The sequence below is a fragment of the Toxorhynchites rutilus genome, chromosome 3 (genome assembly GCF_029784135.1).
Source record: "Toxorhynchites rutilus septentrionalis strain SRP chromosome 3, ASM2978413v1, whole genome shotgun sequence".
Lineage (NCBI taxonomy): Eukaryota > Metazoa > Arthropoda > Insecta > Diptera > Culicidae > Toxorhynchites > Toxorhynchites rutilus.
The window spans coordinates 202,796,735-202,820,759 of record NC_073746.1 but is presented as its reverse complement, the minus strand read 5'-3'; the positions used below and the strand labels follow the sequence as shown (position 1 = coordinate 202,820,759).

Below are 24,025 nucleotides of genomic sequence, written 5' to 3'. Positions count from 1 at the left end.
TTGGGTCGAATACTTCTGAATCTATAAACATGGCATATGACCTCACAAGACACATTGACTGGAAAAAGTATGCAGACGCAATTACTCTAGCCATCAATTCCAGAGATGGTATACCTCCATTGGAAGAGTATAACTTGCTTTCTCGTCTGATCTACGACAGCGCAATTCGCGCTCAAACGAAACCCATCCCAGGTTCCACTATTCGCCGAAGGCCTCGCAATCCATGGTGGAATAGCCAGTGTTCTAAGCTTTATGTCGAGAAATCGAGTGAATTCAAAGCTTTTCGAAAACGTGGAACCATCGACAATTTTCAAACGTATTTAACCCTTGAGAATCAATTTAAAAACTTGATCAAAGGTAAAAAACGTGCTTATTGGCCAAAATTCATGGGGGTGTCACGGGAAACGTCAATGAAAAAACTATGAATGTGTTATACCTATGATATAACCGGTTGACGTAGGACTGCCGTTGGCTTAGTAATAAATTGTACTTCTTCAATTAGCAATAATCCCACCTCGGAATGATATCGCCGCAGCGCAGAGCTATCTTTTGTGTGTATTGATTAAATTATTGATTAAACTAGTGAATGAATGAAACTATTTACGAATTCAATTGCAAACAAATCCCAATTTAATTAATAGTACTTAGCTGGGATTTATATGCCGAAAAACACGCCTCAAATGTATTCTGAAGTGGCAAGCTCCAGTATACGCGTGACCACAGTGCAAGTCGGAAGTAATTTCTTTGACGAAAAATCTCTCGGCCAGGATGCGAATCGAACCCGAACCCCCAACATAATAATGGGCCTGATGGGTACACATCTTCCAATGCAGTCTTGAATAATCGAGCCGAAGCGCTGCATTTGTACCCGCTTTTGTAGACCGCGATAGCAAAACGAATTCCGGAGTGTAAAAATGCTTACGGGTATAAAAGAATTCCGAAAAAATATGTCACCCTTCTAAACTCGAGTCTACCTCGGGTAATTGGTTTTGCACGGTTGCGTGTTAGATTGAGGAAAATTGTTCATATATATAGTTTTAAAAAGACGGGTGGGTAATGTCGGGGACATAACCGGAGAGACGTAGGACTACACCAAGGGGTGTCCATTATTCGAATATCATGGAGCTCAGATCCCAGAATGACCAACTCAAACGTTTAGATTCAAATACAAAAAAATCAAAATTTGTCATGCAAATGTCGTGCGGTGCAAATGTTGTACGGGTTATTGTTCAGCCGGCAACTAACACACACTTGATGGCAAGCATATCGTAATAGGAATTTACCGTCTGGTATCGTGATATAATTGAGCTTTGAGAAAATATGTAATCCGCCATTTTGTAGCGGTCGCCATCTTGGATTTTCATAATTATGAAATACGCAGTGTTATAATGACTGCAGAGTTAAAGGTGTGTTCCAAATTTCTGATCAACCGGTCAACAGGAAAGGGGTCAAATTTCAATTAATGTGGTACAGCACCATAGACAAACATGTTACATACAAACATACAAATATGTCACAGCTAAATAAAGCCGTTTAAAAACTCCTGCATTCTATCAAATCGAGCGCGATTAGCCACTCATTCACCCGGCGCGACGCTTCACCACTTTTAACACACTTCGATAGGCTCTCCTGCTCCACATCCCTTTGCAACTCCTGTCTCTCACTCTTGCGGTATCGCACCGCATACATCCCCGGCAAATGCAGCGATATCTCTTATGCTGAAAATCAATTTCAAGAAAGCGTCTTTCCTACTTGGCGTCCGATGATAGATTGTGGCCAAGCCCCACCATCGCTCACTTTATATAGCCATATAGTTAACGTTGTAGCGACCGCCTATACTTATTTATAATCTCTTTCTCGTCCTCCATCTTCCGCTTGTCCATACGTTTTGCCCGTACCCGTGGTTGCTTGTTATGAATAGCTGTTTGCTGCGGACAATATGTATGGGAATGTAGGGAATTCTTTCTTCCAATTTTTCATCAATTTGAACTTCATATGAACTAAAAAAACGTAATGTGTAGCATATAAATTGCTGAGGATATTTCCTATCAATGTGTGTATTTGGAACCAAAATCCATTCATTAATTGAGGACGTATTAGCGTTTCAAAATTGAACACTTTTTCATACCGAAATATTGAAATGGGCCCATATATTGAAAGGTTAGACGTAGTCCTACGTCAAAATATATTTAACAATCCGGCTCCTTTAAACTTATGTTACTGAGCCTCTGAAAATAAATGAATTTATAAAAAAAAAGCAAATCAAAACTATTGCACCACGATCTGAAGAAATTTCCACAATTATAGGTATTTTCGTTGGGACATCTTATGAAAATGCAAAATCATAACTCGTATACCATGATGTTATTCCGCGTCAGAATATTTCTAGCCTGCTTGTGATCTTTCACTTTTTTTGGCGGTTGTTTCTGTTGCAGCTGTTTTCCGGGAATCGTTGGAACAGCAGTAATATATTTAGCATTTTATAAGCAAACAACCGGTTAAGCTGTGCTTATGCGTATTTCTTACATTCTAGAGCCTATGCTGGGTTCAACTGAGGTACCTTTCAGGCAACAGGTGATATACGGCATTCACGCACGCTACAAAGAATCATACAATCGAAGCAACACGATGCGGCAATCAAATCATTCTACATAATTGATGCGACATGCCGTTCAGTGTTGTCTCAGGGAAATCCCAATTTTATATATCCCCAAAACTTGCGACAAACTGAACTACACAATAAAAAAAGGCCGAAGTGAGTGGAAGTAGATCACTGGAAGCTAATCAAGCGGTAATAAACTATTAGCATTACTTTTGCATTAATGCAGTAGCTGTGATCATTAAATATCTTCTGGTCTAATTCCCTTTGCTGTCCATTCAATTATATTCAAGGAAAATGGAAAAGGATTTACTTATGGTAGGTACAATCTGTAGTCCGAAAATGCGCAATTTATATAAAGATGAATGATTTTTACTGTTTGATTTGATTCGTTACCTGTTTTGGCAAATATCTATATTGTGACCAACTTGAAATATACTTTCTACTGTACGATATATAATCACTGTACGATATATAATCACTGTACGAAGCGTAAACATAAAACTGCTGTTATAACGAGCTCATTATTATTGTTTCGTTCAGGTTTTTCACCGAGTGTTTGTTACTAATTAACTCTCCCAAAAGTCAATACACAAATCCCGAACAAACGCACAACAGGTTGTCAAAGTTGAATAAATTTACGCATAATTACTGTGATTAATGTTTCAATACAAAAACGACAAAAACCAATGAGACATCAAGTAGCGAATTCGTTTTTGTTCAGTTTCAACCCCAGTGCCGCACTAACTGCTGTCAAAACGTTTTTCTACACTGGAGGAAAACATTAGTAAATGCAATTACCAAATCTTTAGTAGTTGAAACCAAGATGTGTGGAATAAAGGTGTGACCGTGTCGTCAATAAGTGCGCGAGGGGAAACGGTATAAATCCCACTCCACAGAGGACTGTGGAGTGGGATTTAACTGCAAATAGAGATGTCTAAATGTTTCGTTTATTCGATTAATCGTAGGGTCATTTTCAAATTTCAATTTTTAATTGTCTTTCAGTATTCGATTAATCGAGCGAATATTTGTTTCTTGTAATCACAACGAACAGTCATTTATAATAAAAAATGATGTCATAATTTTAATAGTTACATTAAATATAATTTTGAAATAAATATGGTGTACTGAAAATGTATTTCAGTATATTGATAAATTTGCCATTTCATGATTTTTTGAGGACGATTGAAAAGAGAGCACACCATGAAAATGATGCACAATATTTTTATTATACCAACATAAAATGTTTTCTGTTCAAAATTACCTATTCTTCGAATGTTGTTGAAATATCTGATTTGTGTGTATTTTCCTGCTTTTTCCCTAAAACTACTAGTTCAAAAAAAGTATATTTATAGAATCATTGACCACTAGTATGGTATATTTTCCTTGGCACCCGGAGTTTGAATACTACTATTTTAGAACATGAGTTGAGACCACCTTTTTCAAGTCGGCATGTTACTTCTGCAGACCCTGAATTCTTCATCCCAGTATCCTCCACCAGCAGGGAATCATTTTTATGCTTCAACCGTAAATGGTTTAGCATATTCGATGAATATCGACGAAACACCGACGGTTAAACAAATTTTGCACTGTATTTTTTGAAAAATATCTCCATCACCAACCGACACCGAGACAAAACTAAATTTAATCGTAAAAGACTTACCTTTCAACTTCTCAATGCTCTTATTGCCACCAAAACAATTCCACACGCAAAGAGCAAAAAAAAGATATTGCAAAATATTGCAGATTGTTTACATACAAAATCCAAGATGGCTGAAAGGCCTTTCTCATAAGTCGCGCTACCGTATTGTATCTATCGTGGTTGAAACCAAGGCGCTTATATCAATGTATACCTCAAGACGGGTCTATGGGACTAGGTGAGGCCGTTTCGTCACTAAGTTGGTTAGGGGAGCGGTATATGAAAACAGCACGGAAGAAAGCAGAAGGGGAATTATTTCCTTGAAGCGTGAAAGAGACAGACTGATCAGGAGCGAGCTTCGGCACTAGCGTATTGTGTTTTGTTTACAAACAAAACACAGTAGACTTCCAAGATGGCTGAAGAGTGGTTTTAGCAAGTTGGCCCACCTTAGGATATACTTCTACGCGCCTTGGTATACCTATAGAGTACCTCAAGGCGCCTAGAAGTATATACTAAGGTGGGCCAACTTGCTAAAACCACTCTTCAGCCATCTTGGAAGTCTACTGTGTTTTGTTTGTAAACAAAACACAATACGCTATTGCCGAAGCTCGCTCGTGATCAGTCTGTCTCTTTCACGCTACAAGCAAATAATTCCCCTTCTACTTTCTTCCGTGCTGTTTTCATATACCGCTCCCCTAACCAACTTAGTGACGAAACGGCCTCACCTAGTACCATAGACCCGTCTTGGAGTACCTATAGAGGCGCCTTGGTTGAAACCAAGACGGGTCTATGGTACTAGGTGAGGCCGTTTCGTCACTAAGTTGGTTAGGGGAGCGGTATATGAAAACAGTACGGAAGAAAGCAGAAGGGGAATTATTTGCTTGTAGCGTGAAAGAGACAGACTGATCACGAGCGAGCTTCGGCCCTAGCGTATTGTGTTTTGTTTACAAACAAAACACAGTAGACTTCCAAGATGGCTGAAGAGTGGTTTTTGCAAGTTGGCCCACCTTAGGATATACTTCTAGGCGCCTTGGTTGAAACCTGTTGAAACCAAGATGGTGGAGTTAACAGGTGGCTCGTAATTTACACAATTTAGAAAAGACGTATAAGGAATGGCAAGACGAAAAGTTTGGATTTGTTTATGTTATTACTTACGTTGGTATAGTTACATTTGATTTCGTCGAAGGTATTTGAAGCAGTATAATAAATAAACAGTTGTCGTTGAAAATAGTAACCTAGTAACCTTTATGCATATGCTTCCGCCAGCTGGCTCTGATAATGTGATTCAGGGAATGCTTTGATCGTGGTACCGCCACTGGCGCACAATTTGCAGCTTTGTTTTTTGTGCTCGTTCATAACGGCAAACAAACGGCCCGGCGAAACTGTAGTCGATGTTTAGTGTTGTTCGGATACCATCTATGTAAATAAGTTCAAACTTACGGGATACGTCCGAACGACAATTCTGACATTTCGTTTTACCTTCCACTTCAATTTCCTTGGTTGAAACATTGGTAAAATGTACGCATTTTTTGTAAATGTTACCAAAACTTTGTAAAACGGATGTCTTATGCAATACACATCCCTACTAAAGATTCGAACATTTTACTTCATAGCATGTGTAACCTTGATTGTTTTCATTTCTAGGAACTGTAAAGTGCGTACTTCGCAGTCGTCATTCCTCTTGAGGAAACAAAGCTATTCGGAGGTAAGTTTTTTTGGTTTTTATTAGATTCAAACATATGTAACTTCTGTTTCTCTTCGGCGAAAACATATTCTCGACCACAAAGATATCGAGAACTTGTTTTCGCTGCGGAAAAACAAAAGTTTAATTCGTTGTATTGAAATCTTAATACACCGAATCTTATAAAATAAACTTCAACACAATCCTTCCCATTTTAATTTTGAGCTTCTAATCTTGGATTAAAATTGCACAGTTGACTATTCAATGTATATTAGACTGAGCATGTGCAACACAAAGGTAACTGTAGAGTACAGAGCTGACATAATACCAAATGAAATAATAGTAATAATAATAATAATAAAAAAGCATGAGAAACATGCCATGAAAACTATAGACCAATCAGATGAAAGGAAAATATGAGCCAGGCTATAAAAGCGCGAGCCATTCCGCGCAGCCGGCATTCTGACAACGGACGTGATACGAGCAACATCTGGAAGGAAAACCAGCAGCAGTGGCAACAGCGAAAAACGGAGCTAACCTGAGCAGCCGATAATCAAGCTAGGTGTCGCATCGGCCTGCTTCAATAGCAGCAGCAACAGGAGCAGCAGTAGCAACGGACATCGAAGTTCATCCGGACAACCAACAATCGAGCTCTGCCTCGCATAGGTCTACTTCGGTAGCAGCAGCAGTAACATCGCGAGCTGAACATTGTCGGCACTATCTCTCCGCTGATAGCGTGAGGACGCGCTTCCATTGAGCCGGGAGAGTGTCGCAGTGTGGAATCAACGCCGCAATACGTGATTGGCACCCACGTATTGACTAGCTGCAGAAAGGGTTTTAATGAGTTTTCCCCGCTGTAGCTGGCAAAGAAACTTCTAGACTGAGACTTCATATTTGAAGCCTATCCATTGATCACAATGGAAAATATCGACGGTCGCGACAGTAACCACATATATTTCATCACAAACCCATATTTATGCCTAACCATATCATACATCAGGAAACGGGAGAGCAAATAATGCGGATGAAATGTACTGCGATCTGGTCCCATTAGCTGCCAACTAATCAGTTGTTCCTGTCCTAAAGGATGAAAATGTGCAACAATAAAAGGAGCAAAACCTTGATGAGTGAGGGCTTGAAAAAACATATGAGATTGATTCGGTTGAGGCTGCGATTTAATCTGCACGAGCAATGTTTAGATGTAGAATGTAGGATGTAGGAAATTACTGTGTAAAAGATAATGTATGATTGAAGACAGCTTTTTAAATAAGAATTAATTATCAATAACTTAATGTCATTATCCCTTATCATTATCTCTTACAAATAAAAAACAACGTTTTCACTGATGCTGTTCCAATGGTGGGCCAACATGCCCACCATCCTACAAAAATAATGCCTACCAATTTCCTTTTGTAAGATGTACCAATGATTAGTAAGGTAGAAAATGACTAACGAATTGGTAACATTTACGAAAAAAACAGGAAGTGGGTTATATCTATGGTATAACCGCAAAAGTGACGTAGGACTATCGTTGATTTAGAGATCATTTGTATGAAGTTGAATCTGAATTCATTCTGAATGAATGAATATTTGGAAAACTTCGAAAACGAGAGCGTTACGTTGGAGGCACAAGGTTTTATGCATCCAATATTGGATACGGAAATATCCTACTGATGGGGAAGAATAATCTTCAGAAGCTATCCTGTTGATTGCGATTAATTGAAAAACCACAAAACCAAATGTATTTGGTCACAGTGTTACATGGATAGAAAACATTCAATTAAACTCTTTCACATGAATATATTTTGAAAATTCCCAAAGGAACTGGCAGATTATTTTCAGTAACGATTAGATATTTCCACATTTTCCTCGATACTGGAAGCCCACCAGTGGTTAATGCCAACTCGATAACCACCTGTTAATAGCACTTGATTGAAACATATTTGGTCACAGTGTTACATGGATAGAAAACATTCAATTAAACTCTTTCACATGAATATATTTTGAAAATTCCCAAAGGAACTGGCAGATTATTTTCAGTAACGATTAGTTATTTCCACATTTTCCTCGATACTGGAAGCCCACCAGTGGTTAATGCCAACTCGATAACCACCTGTTAATAGCACTTGATTGAAACATATTTGGTCACAGTGTTATATGGATAGAAAACATTCAATTAAATTCTTTCACATGAATATATTTTGAAAATTCCCAAAGGAACTGGCAGATTATTTTCAGTAACGATTAGATATTTCCACATTTTCCTCGATACTGGAAGCCCACCAGTGGTTAATGCCAACTCGATAACCACCTGTTAATAGCACTTGATTGAAACATAATTGGTCACAGTGTTACATGGATAGAAAACATTCAATTAAACTCTTTCACATGAATATATATTGAAAATTCCCAGAGGAACTGGCAGATTATTTTCCAGCAATGATTAGATCTTTCCGGAACTTTCTCGATGCTGAATGGCATCCTAACGGAAAGAGTTCTGCGCGTGTATGTGTCGATTCTTCGCCGTCCACCTCCTCCAGCACGTTAGGCAACGATGTTGTCTTGTCGATGTCCTCACGAAAAATGAATGTGTCTCACGTTTTCATGTTTCTTTGTTTTTAAGAGGCTTTAAACTTTGCAGTTCATTCGCCTCCAAGATGTGTCTCACCACCAGAATATCGCTTAAGTATGCTTTTTGTGTGTGATTGATTCGAGAGAAGGTGTGGTTTACGATGGCAATTTGGAAGGCAAACTAGAGGGGAATGAACTCTCTGAGCTCGGAACTTTCGGCGACTGAGCAATAATCGATTGCTGGCGCATACAATATTGGATACGGAAATATCCTACTGATGGGGAAGAATAATCTTCTGAAGCTATCCTGTTAATTGCGATTGATTGAAAAACCACAAAACCAAATGTATTTGGTCACAGTGTTACATGGATAGAAAACATTCAATTAAACTCTTTCACATGAATATATTTTGAAAATTCCCAGAGGAACTGGCAGATTATTTTCAGTAACGATTAGTTATTTCCACATTTTCCTCGATACTGGAAGCCCACCAGTGGTTAATGCCAACTCGATAACCACCTGTTAATAGCACTTGATTGAAACATATTTGGTCACAGTGTTACATGGATAGAAAACATTCAATTAAACTCTTTCACATGAATATATTTCGAAAATTCCCAGAGGAACTGGCAGATTATTTTCCAGCAATGATTAGATCTTTCCGGAACTTTCTCGATGCTGAATGGCATCCTAACGGAAAGAGTTCTGCGCGTGTATGTGTCGATCCTTCGCCGTCCACCTCCTCCAGCACGTTAGGCAACGATGTTGTCTTGTCGATGTCCTCACGAAAAATGAATGTGTCTCACCACCAGAATATCGCTTAAGTATGCTTTTTGTGTGTGATTGAATCGAGAGAAGGTGTGGTTTACAATGGCAATTTGGAAGACAAACTAGAGGGGAATGAACTCTCTGAGCTCGGAACTTTCGGTGACTGAGCAATAATCGATTGCGGGCGCATACAATATTGGATACGGAAATATCCTACTGATGGGGAAGAATAATCTTCTGAAGCTATCCTGTTAATTGCGATTGATTGAAAAACCACAAAACCAAATGTATTTGGTCACAGTGTTCAATGGATAGAAAACATTCAATTAAACTCTTTCACATGAATATATTTTGAAAATTCCCAAAGGAACTGGCAGATTATTTTCAGTAACGATTAGATATTTCCACATTTTCCTCGATACTGGAAGCCCACCAGTGGTTAATGCCAACTCGATAACCACCTGTTAATAGCACTTGATTGAAACATATTTGGTCACAGTGTTACATGGATAGAAAAAATTCAATTAAACTCTTTCACATGAATATATTTTGAAAATTCCCAGAGGAACTGGCAGATTATTTTCAGTAACGATTAGTTATTTCCACATTTTCCTCGATACTGGAAGCCCACCAGTGGTTAATGCCAACTCGATAACCACCTGTTAATAGCACTTGATTGAAACATATTTGGTCACAGTGTTACATTGATAGAAAACATTCAATTAAACTCTTTCACATGAATATATTTTGAAAATTCCCAGAGGAACTGGCAGATTATTTTCAGTAACGATTAGTTATTTCCACATTTTCCTCGATACTGGAAGCCCACCAGTGGTTAATGCCAACTCGATAACCACCTGTTAATAGCACTTGATTGAAACATATTTGGTCACAGTGTTACATGGATAGAAAACATTCAATTAAACTCTTTCACATGAATATATTTTGAAAATTCCCAGAGGAACTGGCAGATTATTTTCAGTAACGATTAGATATTTCCACATTTTCCTCGATACTGGAAGCCCACCAGTGGTTAATGCCAACTCGATAACCACCTGTTAATAGCACTTGGTTGAAACATATTTGGTCACAGTGTAACATGGATAGAAAACATTCAATTAAACTCTTTCACATGAATATATTTTGAAAATTCCCAAACGAACTGGCAGATTATTTTCCAGCAATGATTAGATCTTTCCGGAACTTTCTCGATGCTGAATGGCATCCTAACGGAAAGAGTTCTGCGCGTGTATGTGTCGATCCTTCGCCGTCCACCTCCTCCAGCTCGTTAGGCAACGATGTTGTCTTGTCGATGTCCTCACGAAAAATGAATGTGTCTCACCACCAGAATATCGCTTAAGTATGCTTTTTGTGTGTGATTGAATCGAGAGAAGGTGTGGTTTACGATGGCAATTTGGAAGGCAAACTAGAGGGGAATGAACTCTCTGAGCTCGGAACTTTCGGCGACTGAGTAATAATCGATTGCGGGCGCATACAATATTGGATACGGAAATATCCTACTGATGAGGAAGAATAATCTTCTGAAGCTATCCTGTTAATTGCGATTGATTGAAAAACCACAAAACCAAATGTATTTGGTCACAGTGTTACATGGATAGAAAACATTCAATTAAACTCTTTCACATGAATATATTTCGAAAATTCCCAAAGGAACTGGCAGATTATTTTCAGTAACGATTAGATATTCCCACATTTTCCTCGATACTGGAAGCCCACCAGTGGTTAATGCCAACTCGATAATCACCTGTTAATAGCACTTGATTGAAACATATTTAGTCACATTGTAACATGGATAGAAAACATTCAATTAAACTCTTTCACATGAATATATTTTGAAAATTCCCAAAGGAACTGGCAGAATATTTTCAGTAACGATTAGATATTTCCACATATTCCTCGATACTGGAAGCCCACCAGTGGTTAATGCCAACTCGATAACCACCTGTTAATAGCACTTGATTGAAACATATTTGGTCACAGTGTAACATGGATAGAAAACATTCAATTAAACTCTTTCACATGAATATATTTTGAAAATTCCCAGAGGAACTGGCAGATTATTTTCAGTAACGATTAGATATTTCCACATTTTCCTCGATACTGGAAGCCCACCAGTGGTTAATGCCAACTCGATAACCACCTGTAAATAGCCGCGCGTGTATGTGTGTGTAGCGATGTCTTCCCAGGGAACCGTTTGTGGCATCACTCTCCTCCTGATAGATTCCCTTCTGGCCTAGGGTGCACAAACAGGCTCTTGGTGACACCGTTCATCCGCGCTTTCATGATAAATGAAGAGCTTCACCGCAACAGCGACAACATGCTCCAATCGCTGTTCAATTAGAACTGAGTGGATTTCCGAGCGCCGCTCGCTTATATACCGATTGGTGATTTCAATAGCCTGTTTTGAAAGCAATTTTAAGACTATTGAAACAAGTTTTTGGATCAAAAAGTAACAAGTATATAACGCGTAGACATTTTATCTTTCGAATGAAGTGTTTATCATACCATTTCGTTCAGTTGTTTAGGAGCTATTAACGCTCAAAATCTCGGTCTCCGGCGTAACGCTTTCGTTTTCGAAACTTTGATTTTACACCCCGGTATAGAAATGAAAGACGTAGTCCTACGTCAAAATCGTCATATATTCTAAATTTTCCTCTCAGTGTATTCACTCAGTTTCAACCAAGGCGCTTATATCAATGTACAACAGGTGAAGCAGCATCATCACTTTTGCAAGAGGGGGATTACGGTTTTGTGGAGCGGAGGTTGTTTGTTTTATTATTGCTAGGGTACGCCATTTTTGCATTTTCACATGTGATAGTAATGTAAATGAGAATGAAATTCTACAAAATCATCCCTTCTTTTTCACATAAATTCGCGAAAGCCGAACATAATAGACATCGTTTGAACAAGCGTCGTAGCAGTTTATAGAGAGCCGCCGGCAGCGTTCTGATGCTGTGTGTAAACAATACCGACAGCAATTCCAATATGGCTGAAAGTGCATTTCATAAGCGGACCTTAAGGCTGATTTAGACGATGCCAGTCAGCGCTCTAGTTGAAGTATCCAGTGAACAGAGAACAGACACTCTGTTCAAGTTACTTGTACCAGTATCGAACAAGTAATTGGCCTCTAACTTGAACAGAGTGTCTGTTCTCTATTCACTGGATACTTCAACTAGAGCGCTGACTGGCATCGTCTAAATCAGCCTTTACACGGTCAACTTTATTGACAATATGATGACATTTGAGAGCATAATGACAGCTGAACATGGCCGACAACGCAGAAATCTGGATTTTCTGATTTTCGAGCATCAATATCGTGACATTTCACATAGATGCATGATGTTGACGTTTTACCTCACGTACTTCGAATTGCCAGATTTGCAAGCGGACATTTAATTTTTATTAGTCTTTTTTTGCGATTGCAATTAAAATTTATAAACTTCTGAAATTGTAGGAATCATAAATGAAAGCATTACAGGTCTGTCCAATTAGAAAAATATCGCATTAAATGTAAATTACTGTACTTTAAATAGCAAAATACGGTACTTTTCACGATTAGAGGCGAATGAACTGAAAAGTTTAAAGCCTCTTTAATCCAACATCATCATCATTTTCACGATACAAATCAAAACCTCAAAGTAAACTGACAATGTGATGGTGAGAGAGAGAATGAAAATTAACAACGTCTTAGGAATTTTTTAACGTTGAATTCGGTCATTCTTTGCGCTAGCGAATGCACTTCAGTCTAAGTTGTGTGAATGAGAATGAGAAGATCTGGGAAAATCACAGGTGAAAAAACATCACGTGTTAATTCAAGTTACAGCAGAATCCCGATTATCCGTGGAATAGTCGGGTAAACTCACCGCGAATAACGAAAATCGCGTATGACCCTTTAAAGAACCAAAAAAAAAATGTAAACACGAAAAAAGATGTTTCAACATAAAAACTATGTTTTATCAATACAGAAATCATTAAACTATTCATCTATAAGGTCGTGTATGTCAGTGGCTAAATAATGTTAAAGCCATGACCACAACAAAAGATTATGCATACCACTACCACTCACTAATAAATTCCGGAAAGGCCTTTTGTTTTACTATGGAACTACTTTTACTATGGAACTATGGAACTATGGATCACCCGCTCGCGGATAATCGGGGTTCTACTGTCATAGTCTTATTTATGGAATAAAAACATTTGCTTGCAGATAATATAACTTGCATATATTTTCGCAAACTAAAATAATCTGGCATCTCTGAAACTGAAAGGAACAGTCTGTATTTATGAAGCGAGTATTATGATGTATTTTTGAGAAGGAAAAACGAGTTTCAAAGTGTAAATTATGAATGAAAATTAACTTTCAAATTAGTGTTCTATGTGAATACAAACCACTTTTTTTTCTCCAAGTGGTGAGAAAATTCCATACAAAAATTGTGTCCGAAATTGACGTTATATTATAATATTAAATTTTAGTAGAAATATCTGAAAATTCAGAGGAAATAGGTTAAGTTAGGGTTAGGACTACGCCCTTCAACTAATTAAATAATACCAAGTAGATATTTTCATTCAAATTTTACCAATTTAAAATTGCCTTTTAGCCTTCTAGTCTGATGGAGAATAGTTTGGATCCCAAACTCGAATGTCGCCACTAGCCATCGCGGATATTTTCGTTGTCTCCGGTTGAGGGCGATATTGACCGTGTAAGGTGACAAAATATTGATTGAGGTAAGATCGGATGTCGAAAGCCTTGCTGTCACGATATTGAAGACACTTATTGTCAATCATTTTGATCGTGTAATGGGCACCTTACACGATCAACCGGATTGACAATAAGCGTCTTCAATATCGTGACAGCTAGGCTTTCAACATTTGATCTAACCTCAATCAATATTTTTCCACCTTACACGGTCAATATCGCCCTCAACCCGAGACAACGAAAATATCCGCGATGGCTAGTGGCGACATTCGAGTTTGGGATCCAAACTATTCTCTATCAGATTAGAAGGCTAAAAGGCAATTTTCAATTGGTAAAATTTGAATGAAAATATCTACTTGGTATTATTTAATTAGTTGAAGCGCGTAGTCCTAACCTTAACTTAACCTACTTCCTCTGAATTTTCAGATATTCCTACTAAAATGTATTATTATAATATAACGTCAATTTCAGACATAATTTTTGTATGGGATTTTCTCACCACTTGCAGAAAAAAAGTGATTTGCATTCACATAGAATACTAATTTGATTCGTAAAAGTTAATTTTCATTCATAATTTACACTTTAGAATTCGGGTTTTCTTCTCAAAAATACATCATAATACTCATTTCACAAATACAGACTGTTCCTTTCAGTTTCAGAGATGCCAGATTATTTTAGTTTGCGAAAATATATGCAAGTTATTTTATCTGCAAGCAAATGTTTTTATTCCATAAATGAGACTATGACAGTAGAACCCCGATTATCCGCGAGCGGGTGATCCGCCCTGCGGATTATTCGTGACTGCGAGTTCCATAGTAAATCAATAGGCCTTTCCGGAATTTGTTAGTGAGTGGTAGGCCCATGCTCTTTTGTTGTGGTCATGGCTTTTACATTATTTAGCCACTGGTGTACACGACCTTATAGATGGATAGTTGATTGATTTTTGTATTGATAGAACATAGTTTTTATGTTGAAACATCTCTTTTCGTGTTTGCATTTTTTTGTCCTTTAATGGGTCATCGCGATATTCGTTAATCGCGGTGAGTTTGCCAGACTATTCCGCGGATAATCGGGATTCTCCTGTAGCTTGAATTAACACATGATGTTTTTTCATCTGTGATTTTCCCAGATCTTCTCATCCTCCAAATTTTATAGCGGAGTGTGAAGAAACACACAACCCGCTCACTAGCGCAAAGAATGACCGAGTTCAACGTTAAAAAATTCCTAAAACATTGTTAAGTTTCATCCACTCTCTCACCATCACATTGTCAGTTTACTTTGAAGTTTAGATTTGTATCGTGAAAAGTACCGTATTTTGCTATTCAAAGTATCGGTTTTCCAAACCAAAAGCTTCCATTTATGATTCCTACAATTTCAGTAGTTCATAAATTTTAATTGCAATCGCAAAAAAGACTAACAAACATTAAATGTGCGCTTGCATATCTGGCAACTCAGTCTGGAAGTCCGTGAGGTAAAACGTCAACATCATGCATCTATGTGAAATGTCAAGATATTGATGCTCGAAAATCAGAAAATCCGGATTTCTGCGTCGTCGGCCATGTTCAGCTGTCATTATGCTCTCAAATGTCATCATATTGTCAATAAAGTTGACCGTGTAAGGTCCGCTTAAGGTGCCCATAACCAGTACACGTTAATCAAATTTTATCTGTCAAAAATAGTCAAATATTTGGCTTCGGTCAAACAGTGTATGAGCACCCTAAATCGTATACAGGCATGACAATGGTCGTACTAGATGCATGTATAAGTCGTATAATCATCCATCCAATCATCGTGAATACCCAGCAAACATTAAATCGTATAATTTTGCATGTGCCAAGTCTTACAAGAAATCCGAATAAATCAGAATCGCATATAATATCAATCAAAGTATGTATCGTATATATTTGAAATCGCATAAAATGTATAAACTCGATTTTATATATCATTATCAAATCAAGTCGCAATTCGGTATAATAAACATCAATTTTATGATGTATATTGTCGTAAAATTTATTTAATCCGCATCATATGCGTATATTACGCTGATGCAGTTTATGTTTCGTATAAGCGTATAATTTAAATCGATTCAGTACTGTAGTAAATCGTGTTGCATGCTGAAGAAAATCATGAAACAGTAATCATATTAGATCCTAATAAAGAACATATTACATCATATTGAAATGTCAATGAAATGCTGATGCACTCGAAAGTTTTAACCGCTGTTGAATTAAATTTCAGATAGCCGCGCGAGATAGCTGGTGGATGATAATCCAGACGACCGGAGTTCGAACCCACATCGGAGCAGTTTCCACCAAACATCAATCTTTGTCATTTTAAACATTCATATTCCACACTCAACATAAGTCAATCAATCAATTATTATTTCTACGAACATAAATACTCATATATAAAAATGGCGATTCGAGAGGTTATAATAAACATTTCACGAAAATATTTTGCGCTATTTGTTTTTTTTTCTATGTCTGTAATAAATCGTATATGAGTATGGCAAAAGTCGTATTTGGTGCTTTGACAATTCATGAATATATTCATATTAGATCGCAATTCAATTCCAACATAATCGCTATTATAGCCGGTCAAAGCTGCATATTCATCCAAACAAATTCGGTAAGCATTTGCCATGTATGTATATGACCTCCACTTTTGCATGCATATGCCAGTTAGGCGCATTATATGCCAACCAAATTTTAGGGCATATGATGTTATATATACGCTTGTTATGCGATTTAATGTTTGCTGGGTACTGTTGGAACTGGAAAATAAATGTGTGTTCGTTGCTTATGATGCGAACATAAATAACAATATAATACAGTAATTTAAATTTAATACGACAATCCGGAGCACCACTCAGTGTCGCTTTAAGCGGACCTTACACGGTCAACTTTATTGACAATATGATGACATTTGAGAGCATAATGACAGCTGAACATGGCCGACGACACAGAAATCCGGATTTTCTGATTTTCGAGCATCAATATCGTGACATTTCATATGGATGCATGATGTTGACGTTTTACCTCACGGACTTCCAGACTGAGTTGCCAGATATGCAAGCGCACATTTAATTTTTGTTAGTCTTCTTTGCGATTGCAATTAAAATTTATAAACTACTGAAATTGTAGGAATCATAAATGGAAGTTTTTGGTTTGAAAAACCGATACTTTGAATAGCAAAATACGGTACTTTTCATGATACAAATCAAAACTTCAAAGTAAACTGACAATGTGATGGTGAGAGAGTGGATGAAACTTAACAACGTTTTAGGAATTTTCTAATGTTAAACTCGGTCATTCTTTGCGCTAGGTGCGGGTTGTGTGTTCACACTCCGCTATAAAATTTGGAGAATGAGAAGATCTGGGAAAATCACAGATGAAAAAACATCATGTGTTAATTCAAGCTACAGTAGAATCCCGATTATCCGCGGAATAGTCGGTCAAACTCACCGCGATTAACGAAAATCGCGGATGACCCATTGAAGGACAAAAAATGCAAACACGAAAAGAGATGTTTCAACATAAAAACTTTGTTCTATCAATACAGAAATCAATCAACTATACATCTATAAGGTCGTGTACACCAGTGGCTATATAATGTAAAAGCCATGACCACAGCAAAAGAGCATGGGCCTACCACTCACTAACAAATTACGGAAAGGCCTATTGATTTACTATGGAACTCGCAGTCACGAATAATCCGCAGGGCGGATCACCCGCTCGCGGATAATCGGGGTCCTACTGTCATAGTTTCATTTATGGAATAAAAACATTTGCTTGCAGATAAAATAACTTGCATATATTTTCGCAAACTAAAATAATCTGGCATCTCTGAAACTGAAAGGAACAGTCTGTATTTGTGAAACGAGTATTATGATGTATTTTTGAGAAGAAAAACCGAATTCTAAAGTGTAAATTATGAATGAAAATTAACTTTTACGAATCAAATTAATATTCTATGTGAATGCAAATCACTTTCTTTCTGCAAGTGGTGAGAAAATCCCATACAAAAATTATGTCTGAAATTGACGTTATATTATAATAATACATTTTAGTAGGAATATCTGACAATTCAGGGGAAATAGGTTAAGTTAAGGTTAGGACTACGCGCTTCAACTAATTAAATAATACCAAGTAGATATTTTCATTCAAATTTTACCAATTGAAAATTGCCTTTTAGCCTTCTAATCTGATAGAGAATAGTTTTGATCCCAAACTCAAATGTCGCCACTAGCCATCGCGGATATTTTCGTTGTCACGGGTTGAGGGCGATATTGACCGTGTAAGGTGGAAAAATATTGATTGAGGTTAGATCAAATGTTGAAAGCCTAGCTGTCACGATATTGAAGACACTTATTGTCAATCCGGTTGATCGTGTAAGGTGCCCATTAGAGGCGATTTTGGCTTGTAATTGAACATTGGCGATGTGAGTGGTACAGTGTCTACGACTGGTGGCAACTTTAATGTGGCGCTATAATTTGGGCCCCGAACTGAACTGAATATCATACAGTTGTCAATGTCAGCCATTTTTTTTGTATTTTTGATGTTTGACAGTGTTGATACTTGAAGAATGGCAAACAAAGTGGCAAGTGGCAAATAAAACTGCAAAAAGGGATGCCATATCTTTTTCATTCTAATTTTCATTTTCTAATTTTTATTCATTCATTTTCAAATCAGTGGAAATCGGTGTGATATGTATTTTCTATTTAAATTGTTGAGGTGAGTACCCAGCAAACATTAAATCGCATAACAAGCGTATATATAACATCATATGCCCTAAAATTTGGTTGGCATATAATGCGCCTAACTGGCATATGCATGCAAAAGTGGAAGCCATATACATACATGGCAAATTTTTACCGAATTTGTTTGGATGAATATGCAACTTTGACCGGCTATAATAGCGACTTTTGCCATACTCATATACGATTTATTACAGACATAGAAAAAAAAACAAATGGCGCAACATATTTTTGTGAAATGTTTATTATTGCCTCACGAATCGCCATTTTTATATATGAGTTTATGTTTGTAGAAATAATACTTGTTTGATTGACTTGTGTTGGGCGTGGAATATGAATGTTTAAAATGGCACAGATTAATGTTTGGTGAAAACTGCTCCGATGTGAGTTCGAACTCCGGTTGTTTGGATTATCATCCACCAGCTATCTCGCGCGGCTATCTGAAATTTAATTCAACAGCGGTTGAAACTTTCGAGTGCATCAGAATTTCATTGACATTTCAATATGATGTAATATGTTCTTTATTAGGATCTAATATTATTTACTGTTTCATGATTTTCTTCAGCATGCAACACGATTTACTACAGTACTGAATCGATTTCAATTATACGCTTATACGACACACAAACTGCATCAGCGTAATATACGCATATGATGCGGATTAAATATATTTTACGACAATGTACATCATAAAACTGATGTTTATTATACCGAATTGCGACTTAATTTGATAATGGTATATAAAATCGAGTTTTTACATTTTATGCGATTTCAAATATACACGATACATACCTTGATTGATATTATATGCGATTATGATTTATTCGGATTTCTTGTAAGACTTGACACGTGCAAAATTATACGATTTAATGTTTGCTGGGTGTATTCTTGGTAAACTAAGAATTAATGCCCTTTTATAGATAGGGCATAAAAAGATGATATAAAAGGATTTCTAGGAACTTCCTTTTCTTTCTCTTGTTTTCTTGTTGATATTGTTCATTATAAAAAATATCCCCGAAACTGTAACTGTTAAAAATTAACATAAGCCACCGATTAGTTTATGGTTTACTGTTTACAATTCTTCCACAAGTGAAATTCTTTCATAAGTGTGTATATGGAGGACCATTATATTTAGCGAATAACTATACGAAAGTCAAACATTTATATTTTGCTTGTGAACGAATGAATCTAACGACGAATCGTTAATATATGGATCCGTTCAATCCAGTTTCAAACGAGACCGAAATCAAATAAGAATAGTCCGGTCATGATCTTATGCATATTCAATAAATATTCCACGCCACCAACATTCATTTATACATTTCATTCAACGATATTCTAGAATATGAAAAAAGGCACTTGTCCAAAAAAGTTACTCCTATACTCGCGTCGGTGTGTCAGCCCGAAAGTGTTAAAAAAGTGACACACGTCCCCTCTGTACCAACACATGCGATACGCCAAACGATGACGAATGACGAATAATGAAGCTAGAGAGAAACGCAAAGTCGTAGTGTTGATATTCTCTGAGAAATGAACGAATTATTGATTTCTCGGTCTGACAGACCAATGCGCGAGTATAGGAGTGTTAAATAAAGACAAAACAAAAGTTAGCAAGTAACATTTCATTGAAAATTTAGGATTAAGAATACGACCGTTTATGGGATCTTTTCGCTCATTAAATGATGGAAGTAAGTCACAATACAATTGTCATCTTTTAAAAAACAGTCAGTTGCATGTTTTCATAAGCAATTGACGAATTTACGTTAGAATTGCAACCAGTTGGCGCAGCGAGTAAAATGATGATGTTTTGTTTTTTTTTGTATGGAATTGGTTTGATTTGTTCTGAAAAATCAGAAATTTTCTGCAAATTTCCCGGATTAAAGTATTCTTTCTACGCTGAAAAGGTTAGAAAATCATCATTTTACATTATTTCATTCATAACATATGACGAATGATTCGGTACAAGTGTTATATTTTACATTTTTTCACTAGGTAAATTATAGGGGGCATTTGTTGCGCTTCAAACATTGCAGTTCGTTCTCGTATCGGCCAAAATGAAATCCCTGCATAATCAATGATCTCAACCAACTTGATATGATATCGATTGCATCGTCATTATTCACAGTTTAAGCTTCTGAAAAATGTCCGGAAGTTAGTGCTCATAACCTATATTCACTATCAAACATAAACATTCCGAAGACTACCTATAACTTCCCAGCAAACATTAAATCGTATAACTTTGCACATGATAAGTTGCATATAAATTCGTATCAAATCACAATCGCATAAAATATCAATCAAAATATCGATCATATATATCTAAAATCGCATAAAATGCAAAAACACGATTTTCCATATATTTGATGAATTGAGTGGTAACATTGGCGGATCAAATCACATATCAGTCCGAAAAGCATCGTATATCGTTATATACGGCTTTATATGCGTACGAAATGTGACATATACGTATATCGCCTCCACTTTTGCGTGTATATGCTAGTTATATGCATCATATATCATCCAAATGTGTCTTGGTTGTATGTATATCGCCTCCAATTAAAGCTATTCATACGACTTAATGTTCGCTGGGTTTGGTCCAATGAGGTATTGAGACCATTGTAATTAGACATAAATAGAATTTTCTTACCATTTTTCTATACACATTTTATATTGAATGCAAATAATGACAACACCATATTCGGTTTACCAATACATGCATACTCTGCCTACTGCTCTACCTCATATGTAATTTATTGGTGTGAAATCAAATACTCTCTTAAAATTAGTTTGACAGATTATGTCTACCAAGATGTATAGAAGTATTACTAAGGTGAGTCCGTATCTTCAGTAAGTTAGTGAGGAGAGTGGTGAGTAGCGAGGAGTGTGAGAGGGGATTGTTTACAAAAAAAAGCGGGAGGGGGATAGCTGATTCGTATGTGCATACATACTGTCACAAGCGTTTGAATTTCTATATCTTTCAATTTTCAACGCGTTTGATTTTTACGAAAATAAACGTTTCTGGGCGTGCATCGTTTTTGCTGAATAAACTCAACCACCTATCGTATATGCTACAAGTAAAATACTTCACTACTTACCAAGGAAGACACAGATTTTTGTGTTTTAAATTCCATCTCTATTTCAATAAACCTGTTATATCTGTTCCAGTTGGAGCGTCTGATAGAATAAAAATCTTTTTGTAAGTATTGAGATCGGTAAACTGAGTAAATTTTAGATTTTTTTCTACTTGCAGTAGGAGCAGCGGAAATCTTGTCAAGACAACATCTGGACAACATGAATTGTTCATCGCTGCTTTATGAACACGAGCCACACAGCTCGGTTTCATTGCCAACGAGCCGCAGTTCATGATGCAGACCATTGAAGACCCAGCTAGCATCATGCATTCTAGGCGGGAAAACACAATCTAGTTTATGTAAATTAAAGCTCTTCGACATTTTCCCTACTTTTCCTACAATGTAAGCGCTAATTGTAATACATATTGTAGATGCCGCTAGTTTCATTACTTTCGAACCAGACATCGTCGCCAATGATCGTATCGCAACACGATGGCAAAGCAGCAGGTTCATCCAACCCTCAACCGTAGCGTGTACTTCAACAAATTTCCCAAGAAGCTCTCATGCTGCAACAAAGAATCAACGTGCAAATACCCTGCTAATATAAACATATTCGACGCACTTTTTATTCTGTGATAGCTTTGAACCACTGCGTCTACTAGTTTGATCTATTGTGATGATTCAAGGCACTTATATAAAATGTAAATTGTCGCTATTCGATATTGCCTTCCAATTTAAGCATTAATCATTTTTAAAGATATTTTGTAGCTAACGCATGTTTCTTGCTACCGAATCTGAGCTGCATCCACCGCACAACCACAAGATATACATCAACAAGTTCGCCAAGTAATGATAATGTTTATCGATGAATCAACTGTAACAGTCAAATTTTACACAAGCAACTTCAGGCATTTCAGATAGAAAAGATAATCTTGATAAGTTAAGTCATAGCTATCCGATATTACAATCCAATATTAGTACTAATCAGTTTTTGAAAACATTTTGTAGATACAAATCAACAAGGGTCGCCAATTGTCACGCAACATGTTTAAATAGTGATACAGTAGATGCACCCACCTGAGCAACATTATACACTTCAGTACATTTTCCAAACAGCAGTCGGGTTCATTAATAAATAAAATACAAGGATTGTCGCGATTGGTCATTTCGCCACGCACAACAGCATAACAGCTGTTCTCAATTTTTTTATTTAATGATATATTTATGTTTTTCTTTTTTTGTATATTTTTCTTAAATTATGTACATTTTTATTGCCTGTTAAGACCATGGCGCATCAACTTATGAATGACAATGTAAAGGTAATAAATTAATATAGTTAGAAAACTACGATCAGTTCGCACAACAGAATATAAAATACTATAGTGTTTAAAAATGTAATTATGAAAGAGATTTATAAAATACTAAATTATTTAAAAAATAAAAACTATTCCTCGAAGAAAACATAACTTTTTTTATTGTTCATTTAGTCAATCACGATCAATGTATTTCGATAGAGTTTATCGATCGGATAGGAGGGATATGGTACAGGGATACGACGGAGGAAACATCATTAAACGGCATCTGACATCGGCGTTTCTCAAGCACCACATTGTGCATGTTGTCCAAGTCTTTGAAAAATTCGATAGTGTCCACATCTGATGAATATAAATGCGTTATGGCACTAACCGCATGGCAACATTGTGCGATCATCGCTCCCTTATGCCATGTCTTGGCGATTTCACTTTTAACTACAACATACTGGACAAGTCTTGTAGCGTTGGACATTCTTTTTTAGTTTATTACTAACCAATCGATCAATGTATTTATTTATTAATATAATTATGTTTATTTATCTATGATGTTTCGCAAAATACTGGAATATATCAACATGTTGTTTATATATATTTTTTTACTTTAATTTGTGTGTGTAAAATTTGGACAGTGTATATGTCTGCACTTTTCCATCTAAACAGCAGCTCAATTATATTTTTGTTCATACCACTAATTGTGTAGATAGTCATGGATAGGCAGATTGTTCGCTTCCCAGTGATTACACATGTAGTCTCCTTCATAGTCATCAGCATCACTTCCAGAAAGTCTGGAAGGATCTCCTGTGGCATGTAACCCAGCATGCCGCACAAATTGGACAATTTCACGATGTCATTGTCCGTCAGTGGAATTTTCTCCGGTTTCAGAACGCGATGAAGACAATTGTTTAGGTA

The 24,025-nt window shown here is 36.8% G+C and overlaps 1 protein-coding gene and 1 long non-coding RNA gene across 6 annotated transcripts in view; one reads left to right on the top strand and one right to left on the bottom strand.

Annotated features, from left to right (window-relative positions):
• LOC129777170 (protocadherin Fat 2) overlaps positions 1–3,365 on the bottom strand; it is a 74,637-nt gene extending 71,272 nt beyond the window's left edge. For 2 of the 3 annotated variants that reach the window (XM_055783267.1, XM_055783265.1), the window contains exon 1: positions 2,996–3,365. The gene's annotated coding sequence lies outside the window, so the exon portion shown is untranslated. The remainder of the gene's footprint in view (positions 1–2,995) is intronic. The other variant, XM_055783266.1, reaches the window with a different exon arrangement.
• An 18,272-nt stretch (positions 3,366–21,637) lies between these two features.
• On the top strand, positions 21,638–23,254 carry LOC129777177 (uncharacterized). Of its 3 annotated transcripts, XR_008743214.1 has the most exons (5): positions 21,638–21,928; positions 21,983–22,162; positions 22,235–22,504; positions 22,561–22,742; positions 22,812–23,254. It is a non-coding gene; the product is annotated as an uncharacterized LOC129777177 (long non-coding RNA). The 3 variants fall into 3 exon arrangements; XR_008743213.1 differs by having other exon boundaries at positions 21,640–21,928; positions 22,572–23,254; XR_008743212.1 differs by having other exon boundaries at positions 21,642–21,928; positions 22,561–23,254.
• Positions 23,255–24,025: the final 771 nt, after the last annotated feature.